We start from the raw sequence: 18,851 nt of genomic DNA, 5'->3' as shown, positions 1-18,851 counted from the left end.
GGCCCGGCCTCCCGCTCGTGGTCACGCAGGCCAGAGCCGGGGTAGGTGGGAGGCAGCCGGCGCGCGCCCCTCCCCCCTCCCCCTCTCTAAGCATCAATTGAAAACATAGCCTCGCTTGAGCATTAAGAACAAGTAAAAAACACAAGCCATTATGTATCAGGATTCACTTTCATTCCAATCAAAATGTAACTGCCGCTAAGCTGCTCCCCCTGTCCGAGGAAACCCGAGTTTCCGCGCCCCTCTTTCTGCCCCAAGCTCCTCTTGGTCCCTCGGCTCTTGATTTCCTTTGACGACAGGCGCCCAAATACACGGGCGCGCAGCGGTGCCGCGGGGTCTCTGCCGCGCGGTCTCGGGACACCCCCGTTTTTCTCCTGGCCGGCCGCTGAGCAAGCGTGTGTGCATGTGTGCATGTGTGCATGTGTGTATGTGTGTGTGCCTGTGTGCGTGCGTGTATGCATGTGTGTGCGTGTCTATGTGTGCATGTGTCTGTGCGTGTGCACGTGTGTCTGCGTGTGCGCACGTGTGTGCAGGGGTGTGTCGGCGCCGAAGGCAGCCCCGTGCTCTATCGGTCACGGCCACTAGATGGCAAGCTTGTCCCAGGCAAGGCGGCTGCTGCTGGCAGTGGGCCCTCGGGAGCTGAGGAGGGGGTGTCGTGTACTGGGTGTTTTTTAGGCTGGTAGAATGATAGGAGGGTGAACGTTTAATCATAAATAAGAAGGGGCTGCTTTTATTCTTCATTCCCATCATGTGCTCTACCCTTCTGACTAGCTCATCTCTTATTTGATTTACTTACTATTTTTTTAAATTTTTAATCAGCTACTGAATGTCTATGCTATTACTTCAGCATGAGGCCCGCTGTGATTCTGAATCACATGTGAATTCGTTACCTGTGTACCTGTGGCTAAAAGAGCAGTGTGTCCCTTCCTGAGATTGCTCCCCAAGTGTCCCACAGGCCCACAGCAGGGGCAGGCCTGAGGCTGGCGAGGGCCGCCTCTGTGCATTCCTAGCCTTGATAATTTGTTCAAAAGAGATCTGAAAACATCAAGACCAAAGCCAGCAAGAGGCACAAACCTGGACATGTTTCAGTGTCAGCTCTTCCATTTCTAGAAATTTCTCATTTACTTCTATTTACTTAAGCACCAACTGATGCAATGTTTTCCTTTCTCCCATCAGAACATTTTTGCAAATGGAAAAAGCTAAAGAAAGCTACACACATCCGTATTTGCTGAGCTCTTAAGATCCCTTCAGCATCCAAACTTAAACCAAACTGAAGCCGCTTGTCAATGTTTGGTTTCAAAATTCCAGAGCCTGAGGCTCCACATGGTCCTTGTGGGCACAAACCACAAGTCAGGGCCTCCAGAAAAAATGTTTGCTGGCTCCTAGACCAGGTCAGAGGCCCAGGGGGCAGCAACGGCTTCTTTCCTGTCTCTCCCGAGTACCTGGTACGGGACCTGGTAAGAGGCTGCAGCGGCCCAGTGCATGCAGGTCTCAGGCAGAGCCCAGAGCACACAGGGAACTATACGGAGGTCAGCGCTCTCCTTCTATATATGACACGTTCTAGCATTTCTCTCATTCCACTAACACCTTGTTACATTATTCATAATTTTCTACTGAAAAACTGTTTAGAAAGGCCTCGTATAGTATTTATTATTAACAAGAGTTTTTTTTTTAATTCTTTCAGCCTCAAACCCTTTACCTGCAGGTTCCAAAATTTATAACGATTTTGGCTGGAACGTGAATTACTCTCTATCTAGCACCCTTTATTCTTGAGCAAGAGCTGGGTCTTTCTGATTATTGGTCAACTCGGATGAATGTGAAACCCATGTCATTTTCATTCTCGTTCATCTCCCAGTGTGCCATTTTGGGGAAAGAAAATACTAGGTTCAATGCTATTGTGCCTAACTTCACTTTTTTTAGTAAAATTACCAGCAGGCACCTGATATAACAGAAAGAAATGGAAGCATCGAAGAGTCCACAAATTAGTAACCTCTAAACTATAAAATTTTTTGGATTTTGAAAATTAATGTTAATATCAATTAAATGTAATGTCAATTAATTAAAATTGATTAGCTGTATGTATATGCTTTGGTAAATTAAATTTACCAAAATATATTCAAAATGTGGACATGCAAAAATGAATAACAGTACTTTAAGACAGTGGTAATAGTTTTCATTATAATAATATTTAGAAAGTATAATTATTTTTTTACTTTTTGAAAAAGTTAACTACTAAAAAGGTACACTTGGAAAAACGTATAAATAATATATTTATTTATATTCTTTTTCCCTTTGTGCCTTGACATGATATATTATTGGCTAAAAGAAACTCGGTTAATTTTTTTTTTTCATGCCTGAAGAAAAGTTTTTCCTTCCTGTTCTTTGCTTAGTAAGAAAGGCGACTATTACTTAATTCTGTACTTGATTGGAATGCCTTAAAATGTTCGGCGTGTAAATTATTTGTTAATACTAACTTCTTTCAAGTTAACCCAGACCTTGCTACTGTTAGCAATGTTGGTAGAGGTTCAGACATCCTGATAGCCTTTCTCGGGTTAAATGAGCCAAGTGGGAAGAAACCTTCAGTGGTTCATCGGCTCATGGGAAGACGTAGTATGAATTCGGAGTCTTGCGTTGTCTTCCACCTGCTCTCTAATTTTTCTGCCCCATTCCCAACTTCTCTTTCAAACCTGATTCATGAAATTGTCTTATATTCAACTTGAGAGAAGATTCATGAGTTGAGCTATTATAGTTCAAAGGCATCCTCCAAGCAAAATGTTCAAATGTATTACTGTCCCACAAATATCTCAGATTTAGGCACCATAAGAACTCACATTTTAAAAAAACAAAACTATAGCCTAGTTGGAATTAATAATACATTACTGTTTTTCCAAAGTAATACATTTATTGTTGAAACTCTATACTGATTAGCAAATGAAAGGGAGGGATGTTTGTGTGTGCGTATGTGTGTATATATACACATATATACACACTAAGCTACAGATATGCATAAATGGGTGAGAAAAAACTCTTATTATTAGTTCCATGGTGTTAAAAAATTACTTTACTTCTCTTAACCTCACCTGTAAAATAATTATATCAAGCTCAAGAATTTCTGTGAGGATTTAATGAAATAATACATGTAAAGTGCCTGTAAGAGCTCAATGAATGTTAGCTGCTATTATTATAATGAATGATCAATTTTGTCATAATTAAATAATGTTGGGTTATGACTGTTGTTGTTAACTTTTAAATTTTGTTGAAAGCTAAACCTTGAAGTTAAATCTGATACATCCAGTCAAGTTCAGATTTGCATATCTCATTAAGTAATCACATTAGATTTTCACAGCAAGTGTTTCAATTTAAGAACGTTGCTGGCAGCCACTTTCATAGAATGGGGACAGAGAGGAAGCTGACTCCACTCATTCTTTACAGCAGATTAGGTGCATTTGGAAAGAATTAGAATTGGAAGTGTCAGTCATGAGACCCAAGAACATTTTAATAATAGAAGAGCAAGTAAGCAAATTATTGAATGTCTTTACTTCTGTTAAGTAAACATCAAGGAGAGTCTGAGCAACATCTTATTCCGGACATTTCCAATTAAATAGTTCTCCTAAATATCCACAAGTCATTGCCAATGCTAATGAAATAAAAAATAACCTGCATCTTAATTTACCCATTTCAAGTGTCCTTTAATATATTCACTTAGCACAGTTTCTATTTTATGTTCAAAGTACGTATCAGGAAAATAAATAGCCAAGAATCAAGCTGTATTTTTTTGTCCACTATTATCTGCTCTCTCCATTTCTTTTCTCTTGAGCTCCTAAACCCCAAACCCATGTTTTTCAATGTGTGTTCCAGGACTACCTATATACCTGACTGCTTTTTTAAAAATAAATATGATTTTTTTTTTTAAGAAAGAGAGAGGGAGAGAGAGAAACATTGATGTGAGAGAGAAACATCGATTGACTGCCCTCTATATGCCCCCTATTGGGGACTGACCCCGAAACTTTGGCAGGTGCCCTGACCTGGAATCGAACTGGCAACCCTTCGGTGCAGCTGAAGGCCTTCCTTGCTCTCTCCTGGGTCTCCAGCCAGCCAGCCCACCCTGCAGATTTTTGATTTGCCAGCCTCCATAATCAGGTAAGCAAATTTCTTAAAATAAATCTCTTTATATGATACACAACCTGTTGGTTCTGTTTTTCTAGAGAACCCTGACCAATACAAGGGTGTAACTAAAATAGTTATTAAATGTGATATATTTTCATATTCATTTTCTAGGAGAAACTTCTATTCCACATGAAAGTGAAATGATGATGGTGATGATGATGCTAATTGCAATATATAGCGATACAAATTATAATTCATTTTATTTAAAACCTCATAGTGTTCTATTGTCCTGAACCAACCGTCTATCTTGGTCCCTATATGTTATTTATTAATTAATTTATCAAACAAAACTATTGTGTACAGGGAACTAGTTCAACCATAAATCAAATGATTTACCATGACAAGTAAACAGGAATGTTTACCCAGTGAGTTCCACCTTAGGCTTAGTCTGCGACCAGTGGAAAAAGCTCCCTTGTGCTAATGAATGGATCCAGTGAAGCCAGCCAAAGCACCTGCCAAAAATACCTTAGAAAAGTTCCTTTTACAGAACCCAAAAAGTTAAAAGTATTCAAAAATGTTAATCCAAAGTACTAAGGGAACAAGCACATCCCCTGTGTTAACCAGTGTTTACGTGAAGTGGGAATGCACATTACTGAGGCTTAATTGTAAAAGGGTGCCTGGGTCCTAGCAATAATTTGGGGGCACGGTGTTTAAATAAGGCACTGCTCAAGTAAGGAAATGTCCTCTGTGGTTGTTTAGTCAATAAAATACCTCTCTAAGTTTATGTTTCTTTCTGGGGGAAGGGATGCTTTTATAATACACCAAGGGAGACATGAAATGATAATGCTGGTGATGGTGATGATGGTGATGATAGCAATGGCTGCTTTCAAACTTATGGGTCAAAAATGGACATTCTTCAAGCTTCAGATGGAAGCCCACTCAAGGTGGGACAGACCAAGACAATCCTTTCCTAAGGTTTGGTTCCTCCGTGTTGATTCCTGTCTTACCTCCTGTCTCAAAGGAAAGGTGCTTAAGGTAGGTGCATCCCCTAGGTGCTGGAGCCATACACTCCCATTGCTTCAAGCTATTGCTTCACAAATTAATCACCATTTATTTCTCCCTCGGTTCACGTCATCTTCTCTATCTCCTTGTCTATCACACTTGACTTCTCCTGCCTTGAGAACACCTCCCCTTAGTCCTGTGGGCCTCGATAATACACAGCTCCTTTCTCAGCCTTCACTAACCATTTCCTCTCTTTTCAAGACCTCACCCTTCTTCCAGCCTCAGAGACAGTGCCATTTGCTTCAGGTTTTTAACACAGCCCACTCCAGTTCTCAGCACTTATTTCTGTACCCGTTACTTATTACTGCCTAGCAAACCACCCAGAGGTTGGGTGGCTTGAGTCATCAAACCGACTGTGGATCAGCAGTTGAGCTTGGCTCAGCTGGGTCCTTGTGTGGCTGTGAGTCACCTCAACACTCACAAAGGAAGACAGTCTAAGGCTGCCGTAAGAAACAGGACAGACTGAATGGCTTCAAACAACACAAATTTATCATCTCACAATTTCATAGGTCAAAAATCCAGATGGGCTCAGCTAATTTCTCTGCTCCAGATTTCACGAGGCCAAAATCAAAGTGTTGGCTCTTACAGGGAGGCTCTAGGAAAAATACACTGAAAAGCTCATTCAGGTTATTGGCAGAGGCTAGTTCCTTATGGGTGTAGGACTGAGGTCCTTGTTTCCACGTTGTCTCTCAGCTGGGGGTTGCCCTTAGCAACTTGAAGAATCTTCCTTCCACATGTCAGAACCAGAGTCGTCATTGAATCCTTCTCATGCCCAGTTGCTCTGGCTAGGGCTAAATCAACTTCTTATATAACTCTTTTTTTATCCCACATTTTAGAACCTTATTATTCAAAGTAATAGTTATTTGCCAACAAACCATATCTTATTATTTGCAAGAGGTGCTATCTGGTTTATTGAGGATGATTTATAGGTCTTGGACATATTCTTAAATTGCAAAGTCCCTCTCCTTAAGAGTAGGCCTATAGAGGGCAGACCTTCTGTCAGTCGGGTTAGGGTTATGTTAGCCTTGTTGCGTGAAATGGAATAGAGTCAAGGAGTAGAGGTTATTAACTAGAGGGTGTTTGAAGTATTGGGCCTTAGGGTAAGTAAAGAGATGGCTGTTAACTTTGGGCACCAACGAGGTAAAAGGTAATGGACATAGATTGAAGGATAAGAGATTGGATTCAGAGAGTTGCAATAGTTTCTAGTTTTCAGGTGTTTATTGGAACATCTAGTGTAACTAGAAGAAAATAACTCAAACTAGGAAGTCTAGTTATTGAATTGATTCGTTTTTGACTGATGTGAGTTGGAGTTTTCCCTTGAAAATTGAAAATGGTAAATGTAGCTTAAGCAATATCGAAACATTTCCCAGTTTATTTGTATGGAATTATCAAATTTAATACTGCAAAGATTAAAGTATTTTATGGAATTACCAGAGTATATTGTCCTTTAAAAACCAATGAATTAATAACATGCGAATAAAAGTACATAATCTATTCCTAAAAAATAAGAAAGTTTCACAACCACTCATTTGCACTATTGACTTAAGAAGAAGTCCCTGGTGAGTGAGGGAAATACTGCCAGTGCTCTGAGGTAAGCTCGACTTATTCAGGCATCACTGTGCCTTTTAATCAGAGTACACAGATATTTATGAGACCAGTTGATTTTTGTGGGATTTTAAAGATTTAAAATATAAATTGGCGTTGGGGTCTAATGTATTTTAAACAATGTAACGATCACACCCCCGTTCTCGACTGACTGAACCTTTGCCTGGAGAGCAGCCGCCCATGCTGTTGTTGTAGTCGACCTGTAGGGGTCAGTATTAACAGACAAATGAAAAGCCTTTTAGAATGACAGATTCATATACTTAAACCTTAAATCTAAATAGATCCAGAGACATGGGTGCATGGAACAGACTGAGGGATCTCAGAGGGAGGGGGGGCAGGAAGAGATGGACCAGAGAACTTCTCTGCAGATATGTGTTGCCCACGGGCACAGACAATGGGGTGGTGAAGGCCTGGGGTGGGGCAGGAACTGGGTGGTAGGGGGCAAGGGGGAAAACAAGGGGTGACATCTGTAATACTCTCAACAGTAAAGATGGAAAGAAAACACCTTTCTCTGGGTCTACAGTTTAATAAAACTGTCGAGTATGTCGTCGTCAGGCAAGCACACGGGCCTGTCTCGTCCTTGGGTGACAGGCTGGGGCGTCGTGAGGAAGGGCCTCGGTGCCCGGCCTGGCCACGCCGCAGATGACTCAGGACACCTTCACTAAGTCCATTCACCGCCCGGCCCTAGTGGGAGTTGGAGCGAAGCCCGCCAATTAGAAGTCGGTGCTGCGGACTCCGGGAGTTGGGGAGGACTGCCAGAGCTCATTCCTGAACTTTAGCAGCCACAAAAGAGTATTTTTCTGTCGTCTGTAACCGATTCAAAATCAGGTCTCCAAAGGACAAGCTCGCTTTTGTGCCTCATCTTCCCTGACGTCCAGTGACTAATAATGTTACAACTTGGGGTTTTCAGCGAGATCGCAGGAAGCATCTGACGAAGAGGAGGGAAGGGCACGGCTACCATCTCTTGCCTCCATCGGCCTGTTTCCACTGTTTTCTCATTTTAGAACCTTCTCGGAAAATAATCACGTGGTCACTCGCCGCAAATTCGTGGTGCTTTACTGTTAAATGAGAGATTGCATCAGGGATGTGTCAAGAATCATAGGAAAAAGATTTCCCAGCTCACATTCAGACGCTCGCCTGGCCCTGACCTGTGCCCACCGTCCTGCGCGATTGTGCCGGCGCCTCCACCTCCCGCGGTGCTGAGCGCCCCTAAGGGTGAACGCTCGCCTTCCAGTGCCCTGATCCTATTCTGTTACTCACTGTTAGCCGCCTTTAGCGTTTACATTTGAGTCCATTTGGACGCCGGCTGTCGTTTCGAGACATTTGCGGGTGGAGGTAGCCTTTCTTCGTAAGGATTCTGTGTACTTGAATACCTTACCAGTAGAACGAACATACTTTGGAAACTTTCCAGGTCGTTTTGTAGAAAATGTCAGGCGGTTCTGAGCAGTAGGTCAGTAGGAACTGTAGACAGTCAAGCCCATAGCCGGCCCGTGGGCTCCCACAAGGAAATTTGCCTCTGGACCTCTCCCTGTATCAAGGTTTTGGATTTTTTCTTTTTTTTCTTTTTAGAGCAGTGTATTCCTTTGGCGTCTAGTCCAAATCTGACTCTAGGAATTATTTTTCATGTGCCCCAGACAGGGGCCTTCTGTGCAGATCTCTGAATGCAAGTGCTGTGTCTTTGCTCCCTGCTCTTGCACAAATACATTTTACTGGGGACCCATTGCAAAATGCTTGTTAAACACGGAGCTTATTCACACGAATGGGCTCGAGCACCGTAAATGTGGGGCCCCTGTGGGAACAGAGGGACCTATGTCTCCTGCTCTGGGCCACAGCGCCCTGGTCTCAGGAGGAGGGGAGAGAGGGGAGGGGAGGAGAGGAGAGGAAAGAGGTTTCCTTCTTCCTTCGGCTGCACTTCACACACCACCTTCTACCTTCACACACACACAGGCACACACAGACGCACATCCCTGGGATTTAAGGGGAGAAAAAACAACCTATTAGTCATAAAGCCCAGGAGTTGAGAGTCAAGAGTGTGGGGCCGAGAGAGTAACTGCTCAGGAGCTGAATGAATTGCCAGTTTTCACCAAGTCACTGGCCGGCCTTCTCAGGCAGGCTCCAAATTCCTGCTGAAACGAAGACTTTCTTTCCTGGACTGGGCCTGGCATTCCTGGGAAACAATGGCCCTTTTCAAATAGGCTCTGAAATTTCACAGGTGAAGGGAGAGGGGCAGTCATTTGATCCCACCCACCAGAAGCCTGTTCGTATTTTAAAAAGTGAAGACAGGGCCTATCGTGGAAACGCAGGCAGAGCTGGCCAGTGGCAAGGGCTGCAATCTAGACCCGCGGCCCTGCGGGTCCCTGAAATAGGAATCATGTCGGTGTCCCGTCACTGACTCCCGCGGCAGCCCCTTCTCTCCACCTCCTTAAGGGCAGACTATAGAGCCGCTGGAGCCGGGGCCTAGTTTGTGTCATGCTTTATTTCATGTCGTGTGTCATCAGTATTCAGGTTTGTCTTTAATTAGGAATTGACACTAGGATCTATAAAATAAAGGATTCCATTGCTCATGGATGCATGTCATTTGGGGAGAGATGCAAAGTAAAAATAGAGGTGTCCCCCCAACAATGTATACACATTTTGAATAATTAATTCCAACGGGTTAAATCTGAAAAGAAAGAAACATCAATTGAGCTCTCAGAAAAAAAGGCATCTCTGCATTTTGGGGGGACACCTGCACCCCATAGACAGGTGAGTGCACAATCCCACGCGTGTGTGGTAGCTTTACCCGGAATCCTCTTCTAAAGTAAATGTGAACGGCTCTAACTGTGTTATATTCGCTAATTTAAATTTCCTTAATGTTCCGATAGTTTGAGGAGTCTTTCCTGAAAGGAGAGACCTTACCCGACTTGGGAAAATTCTGGCCTGTTGAGCGCCGTACTTAGACGTACAGTTAGAACCACACGCATTTCATAGGCTTCACGGAAACTTTTACTGGATCATATCTTTCCACGATTGAGTGAAAGAAACCGAGTACTCGGTTTTTCGGATGAGAAGACTAGTGAAGGCCCAGAGGTGAGGTTTACCAGGGAGACGAGTCCCACTAGGCGGGTGTCTCTGGGGGAGACTCGGCCCTTTCTCGCCTGTTAACGCTGGGAACGGGCCCGCGGGTCGTGCTGCGCCCAGGGCTTAAGGCAGGCCTACCATGGGGACTGCTTTTAGACACATCACTGAAGACTCGGAGAACAAAGAATAGAGTTACTTATGAAAGTATTTCTGGGAATGGTACAGACCTTCTCGAGACCTCCTCTAAGGAACAGGATTAGCCTGACCGTTACACAGCAGCGTCCCAGTTCCGAGTATTGTTGCTGATGGTTGAGTTACCACCTGGTGTCCTCTCCCCTCCCTTCACTCCCCCCAACCCTGGTCCCAATTCCGGCAGCAGCCGGGGAGTCGGAAACCAGTGCTAAATTCCTGCAGTAGCAGTTCCCGAATATTTTTCCTGGAGGCGCCAGCAACTGTGGTCAACCCCACCCCTTCCCCACTAGGAACGGTCTCGGTCACGCTTCTCTCCTCACTCGCGCCTTTACAAGTCATTCTCCCTGGACGGGGCAGTGAATCTAGAGAAAGATTAGAACTCTTGGTGCCTTGGAGAAGTGGCCTCTCCCTCTCCCTGTGGGCGACAATATCATCTTTGGGGTTGCGATCCCCCCCCCTTGTGAAACCTTACTGAGTAGCTTTGGGTCAAATTGTGTTTTGTTGTGTTTTGTTTTTTTGGGATGGGAAGAGGGAGCAGCTGGTCCCTGGTCACTTGGTCATTTGATGAAGGTGTTTTACATTCAGCTGGGGCCGTTTAGAGAATGACCACCGCAGTTCACAGAGGGGATTTCATTGCGATTTCTGGTTACTACGTAAGTGCAGATGGCGAGTCCCAGCCAGTGCGAGAGGTCTTTGCCTTCAAGTGGATTATAATCTAAAATGAGAGATGAGAGTCTAGTTTGTTTGTATTTTAACTTGGTACCAAAACGTGAGTGAGGGGAATTGGATATGTGCAGGAATATTTGTAAGTAGGTCAATGTGGAGATTGGAGATTTCATCCTTGCTGGAAACCAAGTGAGGGTTTTCAAACATTTTCATCCCTAGATGAAGAGAGTGGAAATCTTAATTACGTTTCTGCATGGCATAGTTTTAGGTTTTGTCTTACAGCCGCTGCTCGTAATGAGTGGCTACGTGCAGGGAAAAACAAGGCTTCGCGCTCACCAGGCCCCTTCATTTGTATGTGTGGAGCTGGTCCCTGGTCTTTTGCTGGAACTCAACTTTACGAAGCTGGTGTTTTGCTTGGCTTGGTGGCATTTTTATTTAAATAAATGCAGAAATTTAGGAAACATAAAATACAAGGTTCCCTGTATTCTATATAGTTCGGGGGGGGGAATCCTTAAATATCTGGCCATATGTATTCCAAATATTAGCTAGAAGCTAAATAGCCCTTTATATAGTCAAGTCAGCAAAATAATACTGACAAATTATTCTCTTGTGCCTTTACAAAATACCTGCTATTTTAAAGTGCAAAAGTAAAGAAATTACGAGATTTTAGAGAAACACTTCCTATGCCTCGTCTCTAGTAATGCAGACACCACAAAATATACACAAACACAGTGAAAAGTCTTATACAGTTACCAAAGCAGTTCAGATGTGATAAACAGAAGTTGTTTCTTTCAACATGAGAACTACATACTTAATTTACCCGTTAATCTTGAAAAAGGTAAGTAAAGGGTATTGGGATTCGTAAGATTTACGCTCAGATGCGGCCCAGTTAGCATAATGGGTGCTGTTGCTAAATGACATGTAAGCCGTGTGCCTGTATATCCACCAAAGAAGGCGCTGCTCTCTTTGAGCACGTCTTTGATAGTTTCTTTCTTCTGTTTCTCTTCCCATTTTAAAATTTATATTATTATTTTTTTAACCCTCACCAGAGGATATTTTTTCCATTGCTTTTCAGAGAGAATGGATGGGAAGGGGGGAAGGAGGGCAGGAGGGAGGGAGGGAAGCATCAATGTGGGAGAGAGACATCGATTGGCTGGGGCCGGGGATCGAGCCTGCAACCGAGGTGCCTGCCCTTGGCCGGAACCGAACCTGGGGCCCCGCAGTCGGCAGGCCGACCCGCTAACCACCAAGCAGAACTGGCCAGGGCTCTTTTCCTTTTTAAATATTATATATACATATTGTTTTCTTTTACCAGATGCGTGGAGAGGTGTGATAGAATAGATTAAAACACAGACTTTAGATACACCACCTCCCAGCCGTGTGACTCTGTACTTGGGAGGTGACTAGTTCCACTGCGGACAGTTCACTCGCATTCAGAATATTGTAAAGATTCCTTTCTTTCCACCCTGGGAAGCAAGGATGGTGGATGGGCTAAGGTGACAGAGGTTGTCAACCACAGCATGCTCACATATAAGAGAAACCTCTTCAAATAATATTTCATTTTCAAATGTAATAATAGAACATTTTTATTTTAGAGCAGTTTCAGATGTTCCTATAACATCATTTAAGTATTCTTTTTAAAAAAATCCCTTCTTGCCCAGCCAGGCATGGCTCGGCGGTTGAGCATCTACCTAGGATCCAGGAGATCGCGGTTCGATTCCCGGTCAGGGCACAGGCCCGGGTTGCAGGCTCCATCCCCAGTCGGGACCACGGGAGGCAGCCGATCAGTGATTCTCTCTCATCGTTGATGTTTCTCCCTCTCCCTTCCTCTCTCTGAAATCAATAAAGATATATTTTTTTAAAAACACCCTTCTTCCTGTTAGAGTTTTAATTGCGAATATTACTGTATACCAATTCATTTGAAGGCTCCCTATTTGCAATTTGTATCCATTCTTTAAGTTAAAATCTGAACTTTATGTTTTCTCTAACTGATAAAAACAAAGAGCCCTAAACAAAGAAAATGAAGGGAACCCTTTCAAGCTTATTGTAGGTCCTGTAGGGAGGCAGCTGAGGCCGCCTGGAGACAGTGGGGAGAAGGCATCAGGAGCGAGGTAATAAAGCGCCACAGCCAGCACGTCCTGACCTACCTGATTTCAGGCAAGGAAGTGGGCTAACCGCGCCGGGCTGATGTTTTTGTCTGGGAAAGGAAATCATTCTTATAAGAGCAAATATGAAAGAATAATCACTTTTCATCTTGAAAAGCTATTTTTATTCCAGTTCTAGTTAACTTATAAATTAATCCACGATATGCTAACGCTTCTGTGCATTTTTGAAGCCTCTTTTGGTTTTGTCTCTAAGGATGGGAATTCCAGGAATGTCCCTAAGGGAAGATCTCTTTGTCAGGTGGGGCCTCTTGGTATTTCTCAGGTCATTCCACCTACTCATATGGCATGTCCGTGTGTCACTGAATCGAGCTGAAGTATTTTTTCCTGGGTGTAACTCTGGTGTAATAAGGGGAAAAGTCACATACAGTTGAAGTCTGGTCTCTTCAAATGAACTGTCCCTGATTGTTATTGTCCTTGCAATTACAATAAATATGTCCCGGGTTATGATGGTTTATTGGGATGTAACCCCACGCAAGTCAGGAAGCATCTGTACATGTGTTTAGAGGAAAGTTGATGTGAAGATGAGGGGCAAGACTACAACTCAGTGGTTATAACCCTCTCCATTACAGCTTGTTTACAATGGTGATAATTTTGCAATGATTAATTTTGTGTGGCAACTTGGCTGGACTATGGAGACCCAGAGATTCAGTCTAACATTGCCCTGGGTGTTTATATGAGGCTATTACTGGATGAGATTGACATTTAACTTGATGGACTTTAAGTGAAGCAGATTGCCCTCCAAAGGGTGGGTCTCATCTAATCAGTTGAAGACCTGAGAAGACCAAAAAGACTTCCTGCCCTTGACCAAGTAATTATTCTAGAGCAGATGGCCTTCAGCCAGAACATATCTATATATATAATTTAAATACATGTAATATATGACATATAAATATAGTTCATGGTTATGCATTATTTCACATTGGAATTTGATAATTTATAAAGGGACTTCCTATATACTATCTCATCTAGACTCCACAAAATCCCTATGAGAGAGATGGAAAATGTTTTATAAATGTCCTGGTTTTATAGGTAAGAAAAAATGAAGGGTTAGAGAGGTTATCTGAGTTGCTCAAGACTCTACAGTCAGTGAACAAAAGAGACTAGATTTGAACTGAGGCCTTCAGACTTCTGGTGTAGCTTTCACTCCACTAGATTAGCGTTTAGCCGGCCAGAGAGCTCTAACTAAACCTGATGCTCAGGTCCCTGCCTATGAATCAGAAAAGAACGTGAAGTGGCAGTCACATCAGTACTTTTAAAGATTCCCCAGTTGATTCTAATATTGAGCAAACTTCGGAAAGTACTAGTTCTTTTCATCACAATTTAGCCCGACAATTATGTCTTTTCAGAATGTGTTTCTAAGGCACCACTAACACGTATTCTCACTGGTTTCCCGCCATGAATTATATTCACAGAAGAGGTGAATGTTATCCCTAAACATAAAATTAAGCGTAATTAGTAGGTTTTTATCCGTGAACTCACACACACCAAAAACGTGAACAATACATTGGTATTTATATGCTCTACGAGACCGGTGATTAAATTCTTAGCTTCCTAATTTTGGTCAACAGACTTATCGAGGAAAATTAAAAACAAAAACAGAAAGGCAATTCCTGAGAAAGCTGTATCTTGCTCAGCCGACACTCCTGTTTATTTTTTTGGGGAGCTGCTTTCAAAGTTAGCTGCTTATCTCAGTCTCTTACTATCATCTCTGCTCCCTTTCTGTTCATTCAAAGGAAATTTTGCTAATAAGATCAGAGGAAAACAAGCAACTTCTGCTATCAGTGGATGTGAAAGAAGGTCACGGATATCAAATATGCCACTCTCTACTTTCTGTAAATCAGGAGTCCAGGAATCCGGGTCTCGTTTGGCTGGATTTTTTGTGCCCAGTAGGCCAAGAGAATCCAATTCCGAATGCTCCAGGAAACCTGTCCCCACTGGAACCAGAGACTAGCACGATAATGCTTTTGAGGTAGTCCAAATGGAAAATTCAGTCCAGCGTCCAGGTTGCCCATCAGCTACAGGTCAGTTATCAACTGCTAACTTCAAAGCCTTGGGCTCTAGTCAAAGGGGTAAGTGTGTTTTAAAAAATAATAAAAATAAAGACCTTCTTAAAAGGCTCCGGGCAGGTGGACCCCCTGAAGGAGCCAGGGGTTGGTAGCAGAGGATAGGAATCTGTGAGTGCAGCCAGAGCAGGTCGGCACCGTGCAGATGCCAGCCAGAGTCGCCCGGGGAGGATGCGGGAGTCCTTGCTGTTCTCTGGAGAGGTCTTCGGAGTCATTGGCCACTGAAGGTCCAAAAAGTAAGGAAATAGCAGTGGGAACTCCCAGATGGTTATAAAGATGTCTCCCTGACATATCAACTATTTTGAAAGAGGTTTGGGGAAAGGGGCATTTTTTTTCCTGTTCTTTTATTTTCTCTTTCCCCTCCAGTAAACCTGGGCAGGCCAGTTTCATTCTCTGAAGCACAACCAAGTACAACCAGTCTCATTTCAGCATCAAGAAAAACACACCTGTGGCAGCAGCCGGTATCCCCCGCAGGTCTGACCTGTGAAAGCTAGGAAACTCCCATAATCCTGTCCTCAGTGCGCGTCGGGATGACCTCTGTGGGCAGGTCTGCCTTTCAGCGCGGGCACGACTCAGTTCTCTTTACTGGCATCCAAGATAAATTGGTTTTATATATTGTGTTCTGCTCTCGGGTGACGGGGAATTATGGAATTGGCATTGGATCCAGCGTCCCAAGTACGTTCTCTCCTTGGCTCTGCCACTAACTGCTCGTGCACTATAAATTCTCTGTGTCTCAGTTTCCTCGTGTGTTTGTGCACGGGCATGAATATGGCCTTTCTGCCACGCCGCCGTGGGTCAGCGCGAGGGTCAGGTCCGAACGTTCTCTGCCAAAACTGAAGTCTGAGGCCTTGCTTTTCATGTCAGTCTTTCGAAATGTGCACGTTCACCCCTGCCTAGGAATGTAGAAAAACCCACCTGTGGCCTCTGCCTTGCTTTTGAAACAGTAGCGCGCATGCTGAGGAGGTGATGGTATGACTTGATAAGCAATAGCGTGCCTTCTATTAATTATTAGCATGCAGATTTCCCTGGATGTTAAAGATAACAAATGAGACTTCGAGGTAATTCTAGCTAGTAGCAGGTAGTTTCAGCTATACTTCCAGATCCCTGAGACACATACGGGGTGCCCCCCCCCCAAATGCATCCACACCTTAACAGCAGATAGCTCAATTTTGAAAATGAGATGTATCTTAATAAACACTGCCTTTATCATGATTCAAAGTGTGTATATACACTTGGGGGGACATCCTATATTTATGTTCCTTTCTGCTCTTAGAGACTCAGGCAGAACAGCCGAGGAGCCTTGAACTACAGCCAGTTCAAACTCCTCCTCAGTACATGAGGCCTTCCGTAACGTTGGGTCTAATTATCTGTTGATTTTCATTCCCACTGCATCCCAGGACAGGCTGTGTTCCTGCCTGTTACAGGACGACTTCAGAGATGTATTCTGTATTTCATAAGTAGTTTGTTCCATATATACTAGCACCTCCCTGGAATTAACCTGGCTTTAGCCTGGGTACTTCGAAGAGGGACATAGGCCCATTTAGCGTGAGTGTGTGTGTGTGAACATCAGCACTTGGTATTACAACTATTTTTAAAATTGTAACCTGTTTCGAAGGTATGCAGTGATATTCCACTGTGGCTTAATTTTTATTTCCCTCATGGCTCATGATTTTGAACATATTTTTATGTGCTTTTTACTATCTGTATATTTTCTTTGGTGAAAGGTAGGTCTGTTTATGTCTTCTGCTATTTTCTGACTGAATCGCTTTCATCTTGTTTTACTGTTTATTTTTTTTAAGCTACTTTATATGTGTTTTGCCAATAGTTTCTTCCAGGTCGTAACTGGCCCCTCACACGCTTCACAGAGTCTTCTGCAGAGAAAACACTTTAATTTTAATGAAGTCTAGCTTATTGATTACATTCTTTTGATGACTGCGGTTTTGCTTAGGATTCTCAAAGATACTTCTCTTCATTTTCTTTTCAATTCTATAATTGTACATCTTCCAATTAAAACTATGATCCATTTTTACTTAATTTTTATATAAGGTGTGAGATCTTATATCAGGTTTGTTTATTTATTTGGGCCAGTAGGACTCAGTGGTGCAGCCTCATTTGTTGAAACATACTGTTGGAATATCGATTGATTAATAGTTAAGAGGATGCTAGTTGCTTATAACATTTAAAAAGGGAAAGAAGCTACCAGTGACCGTCTTATTTTATTAATTTGGAGACAGAAACCTTGCCTTTCATAGTATTAAAGGAGTAGAAACGAAAACGGCAGGACACTGTTCCCTGTCCACGCGTTTCCTCCTGGCTGCCCCTTCCCCCGGGCGGCTCTGCCTTTCCCACCCGCCTCCCTTCCTTCTCTCTGCAGACCTTCTCTCCCTCCTCAGGAGGCAGGTCGACTGGCGCCGAATTCCCTCAGCTGCTGCGTGTGCCCGGTGAGCGTGGGCGCTGCCGGGCGCCCCGGGGCCCGGAGGAGGGTCCGCACTGGAGGAAGCCCCCGTCCCTCTCCCCCCCCGCCGCCTTCCTGCGCTCGCCCGCGCGGTCCACACGCCGTCCCAAGCATTTGCTCGCCTGTAGGAAAACGAAATAGCTTTTTAATATTTTTACCGCTGATTATTTAAAAACACTGAAGCTGAAACAGAAACTTGGAAAAGCCACTACAAAGTTAACCTCAAGAAATGAAAGAAACCAGGTGAAAAAATGTACCCGGAGTCAATTAGATCATCGGAATGGCTGCGGCAAGCAAAAAGCCGCGGTTTAATACACCTAGTTTGCTGAGTGTTGGATTTTCAAAGTCTCTCTCCCCCTCCCTCTTTCTCTGTCCCCCCCATCGATGAAATAGGAAAAAATTTGGGCAATCCCTACATCTCACCCTGATCCCCGCTGCACTCGGGTGGTCACAGCCGCCGCCCACGGCCCCCCGGACGGCCAGGCCCGCCTGTGCGCCCTGCAGAGGGGAGCCGCTCGTCACTCCTCGGTGGGTTTTGTGTTACGTTCTCCATTGTATGTGATGTCACCAGACGTATTCCTGCCTAGTCAGGAGGCCTCGAATCCCTCTGCCCGTCTCGTCCCATATTCTCTTACTGACCCTTGGCTGGTGGGATGAGTGCGCTTTTCCCAGACGTGCGAGAGCGCAGGGCCCACCGCCCTTCTGTTTCCCGTGGTCCCGATCGAGTCCAGGTCCGCTTCTGAGGGCTCGCAGGTGCAGAGTTGATTAAATCCCAAGTGCCGTAAGTCTTTAAAAAATATGAACAGTCTTTTCTTTCTGGGGTAATATAGTATAATTGTGTGATTCTCCTAGTATTTAATGTATGTGCTCTATTGTTTTTTTAATCTTGTATTTATTCAATAGGCTGTGCAAAACTTTTAGAAATTAAGGTAATCAATAAGAATTTCATCTCATATTTGTTCTGATGAGTCAGCGGGAAAGTAAAGCACTTCAAGGACTTTGTGCAGCTTTTTTCCTGTGCCGTCTCACTGAGTTACTTGGTTACATTCCAAAGAGGGCTGGCGTAAGGGTTCAAAATGAATGTGTAATGAGAACTTCTCCCTCGCCCTCTCTCTTTCCCTCTGTCTGTCTGTCTGTCTCTCTCTTCACACACACACCCCCTAGTATCTTAGGTTTCTTTGCTGCTGTGGACACTTATAAAGAAGCAATAAAGCGTCTTCTCTCCCCATGTTCACCCCATTCCCTAAAAGTCAGAAATCCTCACTATATTTTTCAAGATCTGAGTCTCCACAGGGAAGGAACATTCTAGAGAAAAACAGGCAGCATGTTTTAGGTGGAATTATTTCAGAGAGGGAGGCGACGGAAGTGAGTTTTCAGTGGGAGCGGAAGGCGTCGCTGGGAATGGGACTGAAGATGGCCGTTTGCTGCCAGACCGAGGGCTGGGGCGGCAGGAATCCCTGGGTTTGGGTAAACTCGGCG

At 43.9% G+C, this 18,851-nt stretch overlaps 1 long non-coding RNA gene across 2 annotated transcripts in view; it reads left to right on the top strand.

Moving 5' to 3' along the window:
* The window catches only part of LOC107537177 (uncharacterized), a 42,482-nt gene that overhangs the window by 642 nt on the left and 22,989 nt on the right, over positions 1 to 18,851 (top strand). For both annotated transcript variants that reach the window (XR_015716105.1, XR_001603211.2), the window contains exon 2: positions 4,013 to 4,137. This is a non-coding gene — a long non-coding RNA (uncharacterized LOC107537177). The remainder of the gene's footprint in view (positions 1 to 4,012; positions 4,138 to 18,851) is intronic.

Source organism: Miniopterus natalensis, chromosome 19, assembly GCF_054644295.1.
Source record: "Miniopterus natalensis isolate mMinNat1 chromosome 19, mMinNat1.hap1, whole genome shotgun sequence".
Classification (NCBI taxonomy): domain Eukaryota; kingdom Metazoa; phylum Chordata; class Mammalia; order Chiroptera; family Miniopteridae; genus Miniopterus; species Miniopterus natalensis.
Note: the sequence above shows the minus strand (reverse complement) of the source record. Positions and strands in the feature narration are given on the sequence as shown.